At 37.7% G+C, this 13,816-nt stretch overlaps 1 non-coding gene across 1 annotated transcript; it reads right to left on the bottom strand.

Moving 5' to 3' along the window:
- Positions 1-9,716: 9,716 nt before the first annotated feature.
- On the bottom strand, positions 9,717-9,823 carry LOC141676194 (small nucleolar RNA R71). Its single transcript, XR_012556798.1, has one exon. It is a non-coding gene; the product is annotated as a small nucleolar RNA R71 (small nucleolar RNA).
- Between the last annotated feature and the right edge of the window lie 3,993 nt (positions 9,824-13,816).

The following is a 13,816-nucleotide window of genomic DNA, read 5'->3' on the forward strand; positions in this document are numbered from 1 at the left end:
TTAATAATTGCGTCAACCTTAGTATCACGAACGTGTTATAGTCAGAATACCACCGTACTGATACTACTTCCTTTCTAGCTGCTTCTATCTTCGAAAGCTTGATCCATCATATAGAAGTAAAGGAATTTGTTGAGAGATCACTATGATCATGAACACTTGTTATATTGTATAGTTAGTACAGAAGGTGGCCAGCCTTTAGTTCTTGACAAGCAATTAAACAACATGTGGTATCCTACTAGGCTTTTATCACACAGATAGATAGTCATTCGGCAATACCTCCCCTTCTGGAAGGGTTGTTCTTCTCAGCTTACATGAGATGAAAAGAAGAGAAAAGAACGAATTGAAGAGAATTGTATATATGAAAAAAAATATACTGCCACAAAATATCTGGCTTGGAATCTTCCTATGAACTATAGAGGTTTGTCATAGGAGAACAAAACATATATGTATATATATCATCATCAAGTATTATAGCATCACATTTCATGTGCCTAAATATTTTTGCTATTCCGTCCATCATTCTATGGACCCATGCTCTTCCTCGAGCTTATATACAATCACCTTTGAAACTACCTCGACATCGAAAATCGAATCTGGGATCTCATTCTAGACATCATCGTTACTAGAATTCTATGCTTGCATCGCAACCTTCCTCGTATAGTCATACGACCCTCTATTGATAAGGAGGAATAAATATTCCATAGGTAAATAATCTACTTAATTAGTCTATTCAATGATAACTTATACATCACCACGACCCGATTAGTGGTACTCAATCTCAACATCCATTCTAATACAACTCTTACGGTTGTAATCGACTCATTACTCGCAGAATCATTGCTACATTACTATGGTCCATCGCTGACCCACTGTAGTCATTCGTTTTCCTTGGATCTTAATAGTTAACCATACGGAGTCCATACCTATCATATCAAATTATTCTAAGGAGTTAACATAATCACCATTCATAATTCATGAAGAACACTCCAGATCCTGACGTACTTTCATGACATGAAGCAGATAAAATTGCAGAAGAGTTTCAATCAAAGCAACGATAGCAGGTTAATACCATTCCTAATCATATGCCTTCAATAGAAGACTTAACTCAAAGGTTCGTTTAGTCCTTTTTGAAACATGGTCCTGGATTATTCTCAAGATAGGACCTTCTAAGATAGATAGCCCGCTCATGGCGATTACACGAATTAAACCTTTACCAAACTACTATTACGGTTGGATATTGCACAGTCATCAGAAGGAACGTCAATCTTCCAAACCATAATGAAACCTTCACGGCTTCAACCATTATCACTATATTCCTCTGGCACGAGCGCCTATGATTGTCCTTTTACACTTAAAGTGTCGGCCACCTCTTTGGCCTTTCCTGATAGTAAAATTTCCTTACAATCAATGTCTTTTAAATGATCTTCAACTAAATTTTCTACCTCATTTCCAATCACTACTTGCATGAAAATGCTCTTCCTTACGCTTTGGTGAAAAAAATATATCACCATTTTTCCATAAGTTATTGCCTCGGTCTTTTAGAGGTTAACATTGTCACAACTGACTCTCGATCATACTTAGGACGTCTCTTATCTTGGGCCCTACATGTTTTCACAAATCTCGACCTTCATTGGGTCGATCTATACTTTCTTATGGTTCAACACATGCCCACCTGGCATCATTATAATTATGTCATATTTCCTTTATCAAAATTTCTATTCTTGAGAACTTTGAATATTACTTTTTTTTCCTTGTAAAACCTCTTAGGTTATTCTTGAATCGCTCCTCCTGTATTCCCTAGATATAGGGCATATCAAAATACCATTTACTAATACCAGAATCATTGTCTATATACTTCTGAAAAAATTTCTCCACTGATCCTTAAAGGTTGTTGTTACCTTAATCCTTTCCAATTCATACTGTCAAACTCATACTATCCCTATTAAGGGTGAAATGCCAACCTTTATGCATTCCCCTAGGATTCATTTTAAGTTACCGATGTTCTATCCTTAATTCCACCTTTAGAAAAAGTACATGCATCCTTCCATGGATAAATCAAGTCATATATCCCTGATGAGGGTGTCTTATTCAATCATTCCCACCTCGATAGTATATGCCTAATTTTACAATAACATCTGTATTCAAAATGAGGTCAACCAATATGTCCTCCAAAAGATAACAACGGTTATCCGCTTTTCTTTCCTAATTTGGTAATGACAACAGGGATGTCCTAGAAGATATTGGTCATGTTCAACGTGAACTTCTTCTTAATAATTCCTTATTTACTCTTGTTGTTTATCTCAACAATCATCTCAATGTTGGGATATCTCTCATACCTGGCGTCTCCCTTTCTGGGTATCATGCCACCGGTCTTACACTTCACATTCTTGAAGGTCACTTCCTTCATCCAATTTTCCTAATTTCTTACTTTCTTGTCTCCTCAGTCTATCCGCGTCTCATTATTTATCCTTCGAACTATCTCAAGGTTTCCTCGAATCCTCCCAACTTACAGGGGATAAAATATATGTATCTCTTATGCCTTCAACCATCAATTTAACTCATGGTGAATCACCCTCATCCTAACGATTACATACTTTTCTATTTCTATTACTACGAGTCTTTAGGGTTTCCTCATACCCAACTCCCTTATCATTCCTCAAACTCTATTGCCTTTATATTCATTTCCACTTCAGTTTCTTTTTATTTTCCTTTCTCTTATCATTATTTCATGAACCAACACAACATAAGCATTGATTTCAAACATCCCGTCATTCTATATTCGTGTCCTCAGAACGAATCTTGACAACTTTTACAACTTAGATTCATAATTCATCATACTCTCCTGCCTTTGTTCTGGCTCTAAAGCTTTTACACTATCTCTATAACCTTGGGAAGTACTTTCCTGAAAACAATTGACTGAACTTAAATCAGTTTATTATAATCTCTTGCTCCGTGCCTTCCTTGGCCTTTCACCAGCGGGTGGCCTCTCTCTTAGGAGGGTAAGTGACAAAAACAGTCTTTTGTGATTCGTCCATCATTTAGAATCTCAAATGATTCCTATATTTCCTTTAGCCAGGCTCTTGCCTCGACTGGGTCAGCTTGTTCTTTGGAACTCTAAGAGCTTAGCGACTTAAAGGTCCTGAAAGAATTTCTTACCGCATTGTTTCCTCAAGGTGGTGGTTGGGGATAATAGTTTAAGTTCTGTTTAGGCAGGTCCATGAATTGCCCAATAGGAGTACCATCCTAATTCTCCCTATCTTGTTCAACTTCTGTTTTCTCAGTATGAAATGTTCCAACCTTCTCCCATAATCGGGGTTATCTTATACGTTAAAAATCCTTATTTTCCACTTCATTATGTTATGGGTTCCTTCTATCTTGATGGCGACCTCCTTGACTATCACGTACAGGGTTTGCTCTAAATCTTATTCCTCAAACTAGCTTTCATCTAAGATCTCATCTTTAAGCTCTTGAACATTTGGAACCCAAATTCTGTACGAATACCTCATTATTCCCTTATCATCTTTCTCGGTATTAATCTTTTATCTAATTGTTGGCTCTCTGCCTTCATTCATCACTTTTTCTGGCACAATATGTTCTTTTCCGATAATTCGGACTGCATTGCAATCTCAAAAAGCTTTTCGGTACCGGCTCCGGTTGCGTTCACTTCTATTTCCATTTTCTCAAAATCTCTAATCAACTCTCTTAGAGATAATATCATCTTGAGTTTCTCCTTTCTACTAAGGGCATTAGCCACCATTTTGGCTTTCCCTGGATGATAAAGAATCTCATAATCGTAATCCTTGATTAGCTCTAACCACCTCATTTGGCGCATGTTGAGCTCTTTCTGCGTGAAAATGTACTAGAGCACTTATGGCTTATGTAAATCTCGCACTTCTCTCCATACAAGTAGTGCCTCCAATCTTTAGGGCAAAACTATTGCCACGAGCCCAAGCTCATGGGCGGGGATATCGAATTTTATATTCCCTTAATTTTCTTGACGCGTACGCGAGTACCTTGTTGTGCTGTATAAGAAGCACCCTAATTCCTTATGCGAAGCGTCACTACAAATCAAAAAAATATCTCCTTTTCCATCCGGCAACGCCAACATAGGGGTCGTCACCAACCTTTGCTTCAGTTCTTAAGAGTTGTTCTCGCATTTCTCTGTCCATTCAAACTTCTCAGTCTTACGAGTAAGCCGCGTTAAAGGGGCTACTATCTTTACAAACTTGAACGAACCTCCAGTAGTGACCGTCCAATCCTACCTCTGGTAGTTTCCCTAACCATGGTCATCAATTCCTCAGTGGTCCTTTATTCATTCTTGTCAGGATCCTCCACGGGATCCTCCTCAGCAACAATCCCTTCTAGGACAACATCCTCAACCGCTACATCCTCAATATGAACATCATCCGGTCCTGCGTTAGGACGCTCTATCAGATCCACAATCCGATCTCCAATTAGTAATAAAACATCATCGCGCTGTTGCTCCTCAACCTCAGGGTTCGGAGTCCCGCTACCATATACGATAACGAACTACGCTTCTATCATGATATTTATAAGGGTTCCCATAAGGGTTTTAACTGTCAGTACTACGTTAGGTAGCCCGACTATGAACTTGGCAAGAGTTCTTATTATCTTAATGAACTTATTATCTTAACGTCACATCATCTCTGAGGTTTATAACGCTTAGCTCTGATACCATTTCTGTAACACCCCCAAATCCGGGGTCGGGGATTCGGGTTGTCACGAGTTCCATTTCCCTTATCAATACTTAATCTTAACAGTCAACCAACTACTGCGTACTGTGACCCCACAATATACACACACACACCACAAGTTATAGTCTCAGAGATGAATACCAAAAATAACACAAGTCATTTTATTCCACAATTATAAACCGTTACACCTTAAAAGGGTTTCTGAAAAAAATTACATTTCCTTGCCATTATTACAATTCATAAATATACATAAGTCTGGTACATCAAAAGTTGAAAGCCTAGCCTATTGGTAGATCCTACCTCGGCTATAATGGCATCAACGCCTACAGGAAACTGCGGAACGTTTCCTAACCACTTGCGAATCGGGAGCTTGGTCCTGTTCATCTTTTCTATCTGTTGTTGTGTGATGAAAGAAAAAAGCAAGGGTGAGCAACAAGCCCACCGAAATAATATGTATAATAATTAACAATATATGAGCATTCTCATAGTACTCATGAAAGTCTTGGTCAAGGAGAAATGAACCAAGTTGATATCTTAACGCGACCAATTCGCAAAATATTCAGTATATACATACATATATACTTTTCACAATCTTGGAAGTCCTCTTCCATGCCTAATATACACAGAGTTTCAGTTTATAACTGTATAAAAATATCGTTGCAAGGTGATCTCATATATCTAACCTTGTCTCAACGTTTTTGTGAAAATCTTTGTCATGCATAAGATAATCATTAACCAGATATAAGTGTAAAAGATGAAGTTACAAGATACTCCAATATACTTATATCTTTTCCAAATACTACTTGAATTACCACCGTTCAAGTTATAATCAGTTTCAAAAGTTCATCACACTGATGAGACTACAAGACAAGATTTGAATAGATTCAATCTTTGAATATCATTATAAATAATGAAGTTACGAGGTACTTCATTAAGTCCCGATATATATATATACACCTATATCTATACATTTCATACACTCCTTGAAAACCTCTGTTATGAAAATTATAACAGAGTTGCAATATCCAATGAATTTGGAAAGGAGTTAACCTTGGCATAAACCTGATATCTTGCTGATCAGGCAAAGATACCAATAAGTAACCTTTTCTACTAGTAGATGGACGAATTCCCCACTGGTCATCACCCTGGCCGCAATAGGACCTTATGCTGGACTGCCACTCAGCCACTTACGCATTTCATGGACTCCCACTGAGCCACTTACACTTTCATGGACGCCCACTGAGCCCATGTTGCTTATGTCGACTCAAATAGATGAACTTACTTCCCGAACGATGGGCAAGTAATCAAGATGTTTCTCAAAACAGCAACCTCGTTGTGAATGTAAAATACACCACTGAGCCGGATCCCTCAGGTTTTGAGTGAGTATTTAAATCCCCTTCGAAAGGAAGATCTTAAATATATAAATGAGTTTTGGGATCCGCTCTAAATTTTAAAAATCATTTTGAAGACTCGAAAACATTTTTAAGAATGTTTGGAGTAATGCTGATTTAATGAAATAAATCAGTCCCGATATATTAGAAAATATATGAATATTATTATTTAAATAATATTCCCATAAGGATAATCTCTATATAAATAATTTGAAGTAGAAGTTTTACAACTCATACTTGAAATGAATATTAAATAACCAAAGATATACTTATACGAAAGTACTATCTTTATTTGAATAATCGAAAATAAGTTTGATTATCGAAACATTATTCTTTAATAAAATAAAGAATATTATTTAATAAATAAGCGGAGTCATAAGTCCTCAAATGAATATTCAAAATAATATTCATTAAATAAAATAAACGGAGTCATAAGTTCTCGAATGAATATTCAACTAATATTCATTAAATAAAATAAACCGAGTCATAAGTCCTCGAATGAATATTCAAACTAATATTCATTAAATAAATAAGCGGAGTCATAAGTCCTCGAATGAATATTCAAAGTAATATTCATTAAATAAAATAAACCGAGTCATAAGTCCTCGAATGAATATTCAAACTAATATTCATTAAATAAATAAGCAGAGTCATAAGTCCTCGAATGAATATTCAAATTAATATTCATTAAATAAAATAAACCGAGTCATAAGTCCTCGAATGAATATTTAAACTAATATTCATTAAATAAAATAAACCGAGTCATAAGTCCTCGAATGAATATTCAAACTAATATTCATTAAATAAAATAAACCGAGTCATAAGTCCTCGAATGAATATTCAAACTAATATTCATTAAATAAAATAAAGCTATCGAATAAACCTTATTCGAGTAATAGTAAGAAAATCAAAGTAAGTTACTATTCACTACTATTCATCCTCATCTTTGATGAGTGGATTAGCTAAGCAAACCATGGAATCTTGATCTTAAACTCATGGTATAACTAAGTTATGAAATATAGGATCCAAGGAAATAAACTTGTAATTTTCCATGGCCTAGAACTTGAGTTTTGAAAATCTATTTCTTCATTTCTTGAAAAGGCCGAATGGAAGAAGAAAGAAATGGGGGAGAGCTTTTGCTTGCTTGTTTTTCCTTGGGAAATGAGAAAGAAATACTTGGTGGAGGAGATTTTTGAACAAATATCTTGATAAAGTGATGACATCACTCACACATGTCATTGCTTGCATCATTCCTTTGCCACATGTCCTTCCCTTATGGTTGATGATGTCATCATCCTCTAATCTCTTTAGTTATTGCTTAATTATTTGGTTAATCCTTTGGTTACTTATATAATCTTGATCCTTGGTCGCTTATTTGTTTTACGGTTTGCTTCACTCTTGTTCTCGGTGATCGTTCGAGAGATCATATCCGGGATCTTATTACTTGGGTTCCCCTAAACCTTTCTCAATATTTTATATTCCTTTTATGATCCTCTCTTAAAATCCTAGATATTAAATCCTTTTAATCATCTTACCTTATACTCAATTCTTTCGGTATCTGGTGGATTTTCGGGAAAAATCAAAGTGTTCGAATTTGGATTCTGACGATCTTTACATACACTTATATCCCATATAAAGTACTAATAAGATCTTAGAATTTCTATAACAGTACTCCTATATAGTGTGGCATGAAAATTTTCCTTAATCAGCATAATCAGCAAAATCACTATTCATAAGGGTTACAAAAAGTCCAAAATTTTTGGGGTTATTACACCCGCGCACAAAGTCCAGAAGCTCAGCGCGCCTGCGCTGGTCAAGCGCGCGGTCGTGCCCGGTCGAGAAAAATAATTCTGATTCTATTGGGATTTTGATCCAGAAGACTTCTACTCTGCATAGGGCTGCTATATATACATAATTAAGCTCATTTTTTAGGAAGAGACATACGAGAGCACAAGAAGAAGGCATAAGAAGACCGTTTTAGGACAATTCAACCAAGGCGTAGAAGATCTAGTTTTAGATTATGATTCTTTGTTTAAGTTGTAACGTTGGATGCTAGTTTTCTTATTCTTGAACCTATACTCTTGTTTTATACTTTGTTTATTATTCATTTATAAAGACTACGTTTATTATACCTTGCTTTCATCAAAACCCACGTTGATGATGAGTCCGATTATGGGTTAATCGTTATCGTGGATATCTAACGGATTTATTTATGTATTTCTTTAGCTGAATTGTTTCGATTCCTTAGTGTGTGGTGATTGTATGATAACCTAGTTTTGGTTGTGCTTATTCGTCTTATGAGCGTCGCGAACTTATAAGATAGCGTGTTAATTTTTAATGAAGTGACAGTGCATTTAAGGATTTAGAACTTGCCATGCTAGCATAGGTTCATGTGTTATTGTAATGCATGATTCGGAGGTAATTTTAACCATCTTACTTGACCTATGTAATCATGATAGATAACTTGTGCATTAAACCATTATGTTGTCAAATTCTATAGACGTATATGGTCTCAATATAATTGGTATCTGTTTAGCTTCTATCTCTTTTGTGGATGTCTGACAGTATGTTATTCATGCAACAAAAGTTGGCGTTTAGCAGTTTCGTGTTATCTGATTAGTGTCATCACCATTACATGCTAAGGCTAAAAACGAAAAGGCTATTGAATGAAGTATCTAATGAAGTTAGAATCCCATGTTTGTCATATATATTAATTCAATAATTCTTATTCTCTTAGTTATAATTGTTAGTTTAATTCTTAGTTATAAACAATCTCAAATTATTAATCGTCTTAGCAGTGGATAATAACCATATCATTGTTGCATAGGTACATATTTTTAAATTAACCAAAGAGTCTCTGTGGGAACGAATTTGATCTAAATCTTATACTACTTGCGAACGCGTATACTTGAGTGTATTTTAGCGCGTGTTTAGCGACTAACAAGTTTTTGGCGCCGTTGTCGAGGACTCGGAGTTAATTTTTAGTTTATGTGTTTGTCATCAGTGGTCGTTAAAGTTCATTGACTCGGACATTGTTACTTATCTGTTTCCTTGCCTTATTTTAGGTACTCTAGCGAGCATGTATGCATACGCGTTCGCGGGCTCGTAAGAGAACTCTGGATCAAGCCGAGGAAGAAGCTGTAGTGGTTCGAAGGGAAGTTGTTGAGGACGAAGAGAAGGTAGAAGAAGAAAAGAAAATCGAAGAACCAGTTTTAGTAGTGATGGGAGATCAAGCAGAAATTCCTAAGGCTTTGATGGACTATTCTTAGCCTAAGATCAATGATATTCAGTCAAGCATCATCAGGCCAACCATCTCGGCTAAAACTTTTGAGATCAAGTCAAGCACGATCCAGATGATACAGAACTCAGTTCAGTTTGGGGGTTCCCTACAGAAGACCCCAACATGCACATCAAGTATTTTATCGAGATCTGTGACACTTTCAAGTTCAATGGTGTGACTGAAGATGCTATCAAGCTGTGACTCTTCCCATTCTCTCTGAGGGATAAAGCAAAGTGATGGTTACATTCTCTACCACCTGAGTCTATCATTACTTGGGAAGATCTTGCTCAAAAGTTTCCCATTAAATTCTTCCCTATGGAGAAGACTGTTGCAATTAGGAATGCTCTTACTCAGTTTGCTCAGCAAACTGGAGAATCTCCGTGTGAGGCATGAGATCGATATAAGGAGATTCTAAGGAAGTGCCCACACCATGGCATGCCTGATTGGATGATTATAAACTATTTCTACAATGGATTGGGTACTACTTCTAGACCCATGCTCGATGCAGCATCAGGAGGAGGCTTGTGGGTTAAGAGCTACAATGAAGCTTATGAATTAATTGAACTAATGGTTGCTAATGAATACCAGAATCCTTCCTAGAGACTGACTCAGAGAAAAGTAGCAGGAATTCTGGAGTTGGATGCAGCAACTGCTATAGCTGCCCAACTTAAGGCTTTGACGATGAAGGTGGACACTTTGACTAATTATGGAGTTAATCAAATCTCTAGTGTCTGCGAGCTTTGTCCTGGTGCCCATGAGACTGATCAGTGTGCTATTTCTAGTGAATCAGCTCAGTTTGTGAGCAACTTTCAGCAATCGCAACAACCTGTGCCAGCTACCTATCATCCTAACAACCGCAATCACCCTAACTTCAGCTGGAGCAACGCTCAAAATACGGTACAACAACCTTATCAGCAATACCCAGCTAAGTAATACAACCCCCTGGTTTTCAGCAACCGCAATATACTCCAAGACAGCAACTTCAGCTGCAACAAACTAATGAAAAATATGAATTAGAGGAGTTGAAGCTTATGTGAAAAAGCCAAGATGTTTCCATCTAGACCATGGAAAATCAAATTGGAAAAATTGCCAATGCCCTGTTAAATCGTCAACCGGGTACACTACCTAGTGACACTGAAGTACCAGGAAAGAGGGAAGCTAAAGAGCAGGTGAAGGCAATCACTTTGAGGTCTGGGAAGGTTGCGAATACCGAACAAACTCAAGTTTTGAATGAAGAAACTGGGGCTGAAGACGAAGTAGAGCAGCAGGAAGCAGAAGTGGAACCAAGGAAGACTACTGTTAAGTACACTCCTCCTGAGGGTAATACAAAGGAGAAAAATATCTATCCTCCACCGCCTTTTCCTAAGCGGCTGCAGAAGAAAAAGCTGGATAAGCAATTTGAGAAGTTTCTGGAGGTGTTCAAGAAACTTCATATCAACATACCTTTCGGTGAGGCTCTTGAGCAGATGCCTAGTTACGCAAAGTTTATAAAGGTATTCTCTCTCGGAAAGTGAAGCTAGATGATTTAGAGACTGTCGCTCTCACGGAGGAATGCAGTGCTGTGCTGCAATAGAAGTTACCTCCAAAGATAAAAGATCTTGGAAGCTTCACTATTCCGTGTACTATTGGAAAAGTGTCTTTTGACATATGCTTATGTGACTTGGGAGCTAGCATCAATCTGATGCCTTTGTCAATCTTCAAGAAGTTGAACTTGCTTGATCCAAAACCGACTTATATGACTTTGTAGTTGGCCGATCATTCTATTACATATCCTCGAAGTATTGTGGAGGATGTCTTGGTCAAGGTTGATAAACTCATCTTCCCTGCTAATTTCATAATTCTTGATTTCGAGGAGGATAAGTAGATTCCCATAATATTGGGAAGACCTTTCTTGGCTACTGGCTGAATCTTGATAGATGTGCAGAAGGGTGAGCTTATAATGTGAGTGTTGGATCAGGATATAACTTTTAATGTGTTCAATGTTATGAAATTTCCTACGGAAAATGAGAAGTGCTTAAAGGTGGAGTTGGTTGATTCTGCGGTTACTTCAGAACTTGATCAATTGCTAAGGTCTGATGCCTTAGAGAAGGCATTGTTGGGGAATTCAGATAGTGAAGATGACGAAGGTGAAGAGCAATTGCAATATCTGAATGCTTCTCCTTAGAAGAGGAAGATTGATATGCCTTTTGAATCTCTTGGCATGGAGAAATTGAACAAAGCTCCTAAGCGCCTCAAGCCATCTATTGAGAAAGCTCCTACTCTTGAGCTTAAGCCTTTACCTTAATATTTGAGGTATGCATTTTTAGGTGATGCATCTACTTTTCCTGTTATTATTGCATCTGACCTTTCAGGTAGCGATGAGGAGAAGCTCTTGAGGATTCTAAGAGAGTTCAAATCGGCAATCAGATAGACCATAGTAGATATTAAGGGAATCAACCCTTCTTATTGCATGCATAAAATTCTGCAAGAGTAAGGTAGCAAGCCCACGTTTGAGCAGCAAATAAGACTTAATCCAATCATGAAGGAAGTAGTGAAGAAGGAAATTCTTAAGTGGCTGGATGCAGGTATTATCTATCCCATTTCTGTAGTGTGTTCCGAGGAAAGGAGGTATCATAGTGATGGCTAATGAGAAGAATGAGCTCATTCCTACTCAAATAGTCACGGGGTGGAGAGTTTGTATGGACTGCAGGTTTCTGAACAAGTCCACTAGGAAAAATCACTTCCCTCTGCCTTTCATTGACCAGATGCTCGACAGATTGGCTGGTCACGAGTACTACTGTCTTATGGATGGCTATTCGGGCTATAATCAGATTTGTATCCTCCAGAAGATGAGGAAAAGATAACCTTCACTTGTCCATTTAGTACTTTTGTCTTCAGACAAGTTTCTTTTGGTCTTTGTGGTGCACCAGCCACATTTCAGAGATGTATGATGGCCATCTTTTCTGATATGATTGGCCAGAATGTGGAGGTGTTCATGGACGACTTCTCTGTATTTGGCAATTCTTTAGATGAATGCTTGCAGAATCTTGGCGATGTTCTCAAGAGGTGTGTAGAGACCAATTTGGTTCTCAATTGGGAGAAATGTCACTTTATGGTGCGACAGGGCATTATTCTTGGGCACAAGGTCTCTAGTAAAGGTCTTGAGGTGGACAAAGCCAAGGTGGGGGTCATTGAAAATCTTCCTCCACCAATTTCTGTTAAGGAAATTCGCAGTTTTCTTGGTCATGCGGGTGGTTTCTATAGGCGTTTCATCGAGGACTTCTCTAAGATTTCGAAACCATTGTGCAGTTTGCTAGAGAAAGATGTCCCTTTCAAGTTTGATGGCGAGTGCCTTGCTGCTTTTGAGACACTGAAAAAGAGTATAATCACAGCACCTGTCATAACTGCACCTGACTGGAATGAACCTTTTGAGATGATGTACGATGCAAGTGACTATGCAGTTGGAGCAGCTCTTGGGCAGAGAAAGAACAACATATTTTATGTGGTCTACTATGCTATTAAGACCTTGAATGGTGCTCAACTGAATTATACTACTACGGAGAAAGAACTTTTGGCTATTGTCTACGGTTTTGAGAAATTTCGATCTTATCTACTTGGGACTAAAGTGGCAGTTTTCACTGATTACGCTGCAATTCGTTATCTTGTCTCGAAGAAGGACTCGAAGCCAAGATTGATCAGATGGGTTCTTTTACTTCAAGAAATTAAATTAGAGATCAAGGACAGAAAGGGGACTGAAAATCAAGTCTCTGATCATCTATCTCGTTTAGAAAACCCTAATGCTACTTCACTGGACAAGAGATTGATAAATGAGTCTTTTCCCGATGAGCAGATGTTTTGAGTGCAAGAGGAAGAACCGTGGTTTGCAGACATTGTAAACTACCTTGTGAGTAATATCATGCCTCCCGACTTATCATATGCTCAAAGAAAGAAGTTTCTACATGAAGTGAAGTGGTATATGTGGGATGTGCCATTTCTTTTTTGACAAGGAGCTGACCAAATCATCAGGAGATGTATTCCTTACAGCGAAACCGAGGGGGGGGGGATCTAGCGAGATTGCCACTCAACGGCTTATGGAGAATACTATGGTGGTGAAAAGATAACAGCTCGTATTCTTCAAGCAGGTTTCTTTTGGCCAACCTTGTTTAAAGATGCTCATCAATTCATTTTGAAATATGATCAATGTTAACATGTGGGTAATATGTCTAACAGGGATGATATGCCTCTTAATGTGCTTCTCGAGGTTGAATTCTTCGATGTTTGGGGAATTGACTTCATGGGGACATTTGTCTCATCTTGTAACAATCAGTACATCTTGTTGGCGGTCGATTATGTGTCGAAATGGGTTGAAGTTAAGGCGTTGCCAACGAACGATGCAAAAGTGGTGCTTAATTTTCTTCACAAGCAGATATTTACAAGGTTTGGAACTCCAA

The sequence above is a fragment of the Apium graveolens genome, chromosome 7 (assembly GCF_009905375.1).
Source record: "Apium graveolens cultivar Ventura chromosome 7, ASM990537v1, whole genome shotgun sequence".
Lineage (NCBI taxonomy): Eukaryota > Viridiplantae > Streptophyta > Magnoliopsida > Apiales > Apiaceae > Apium > Apium graveolens.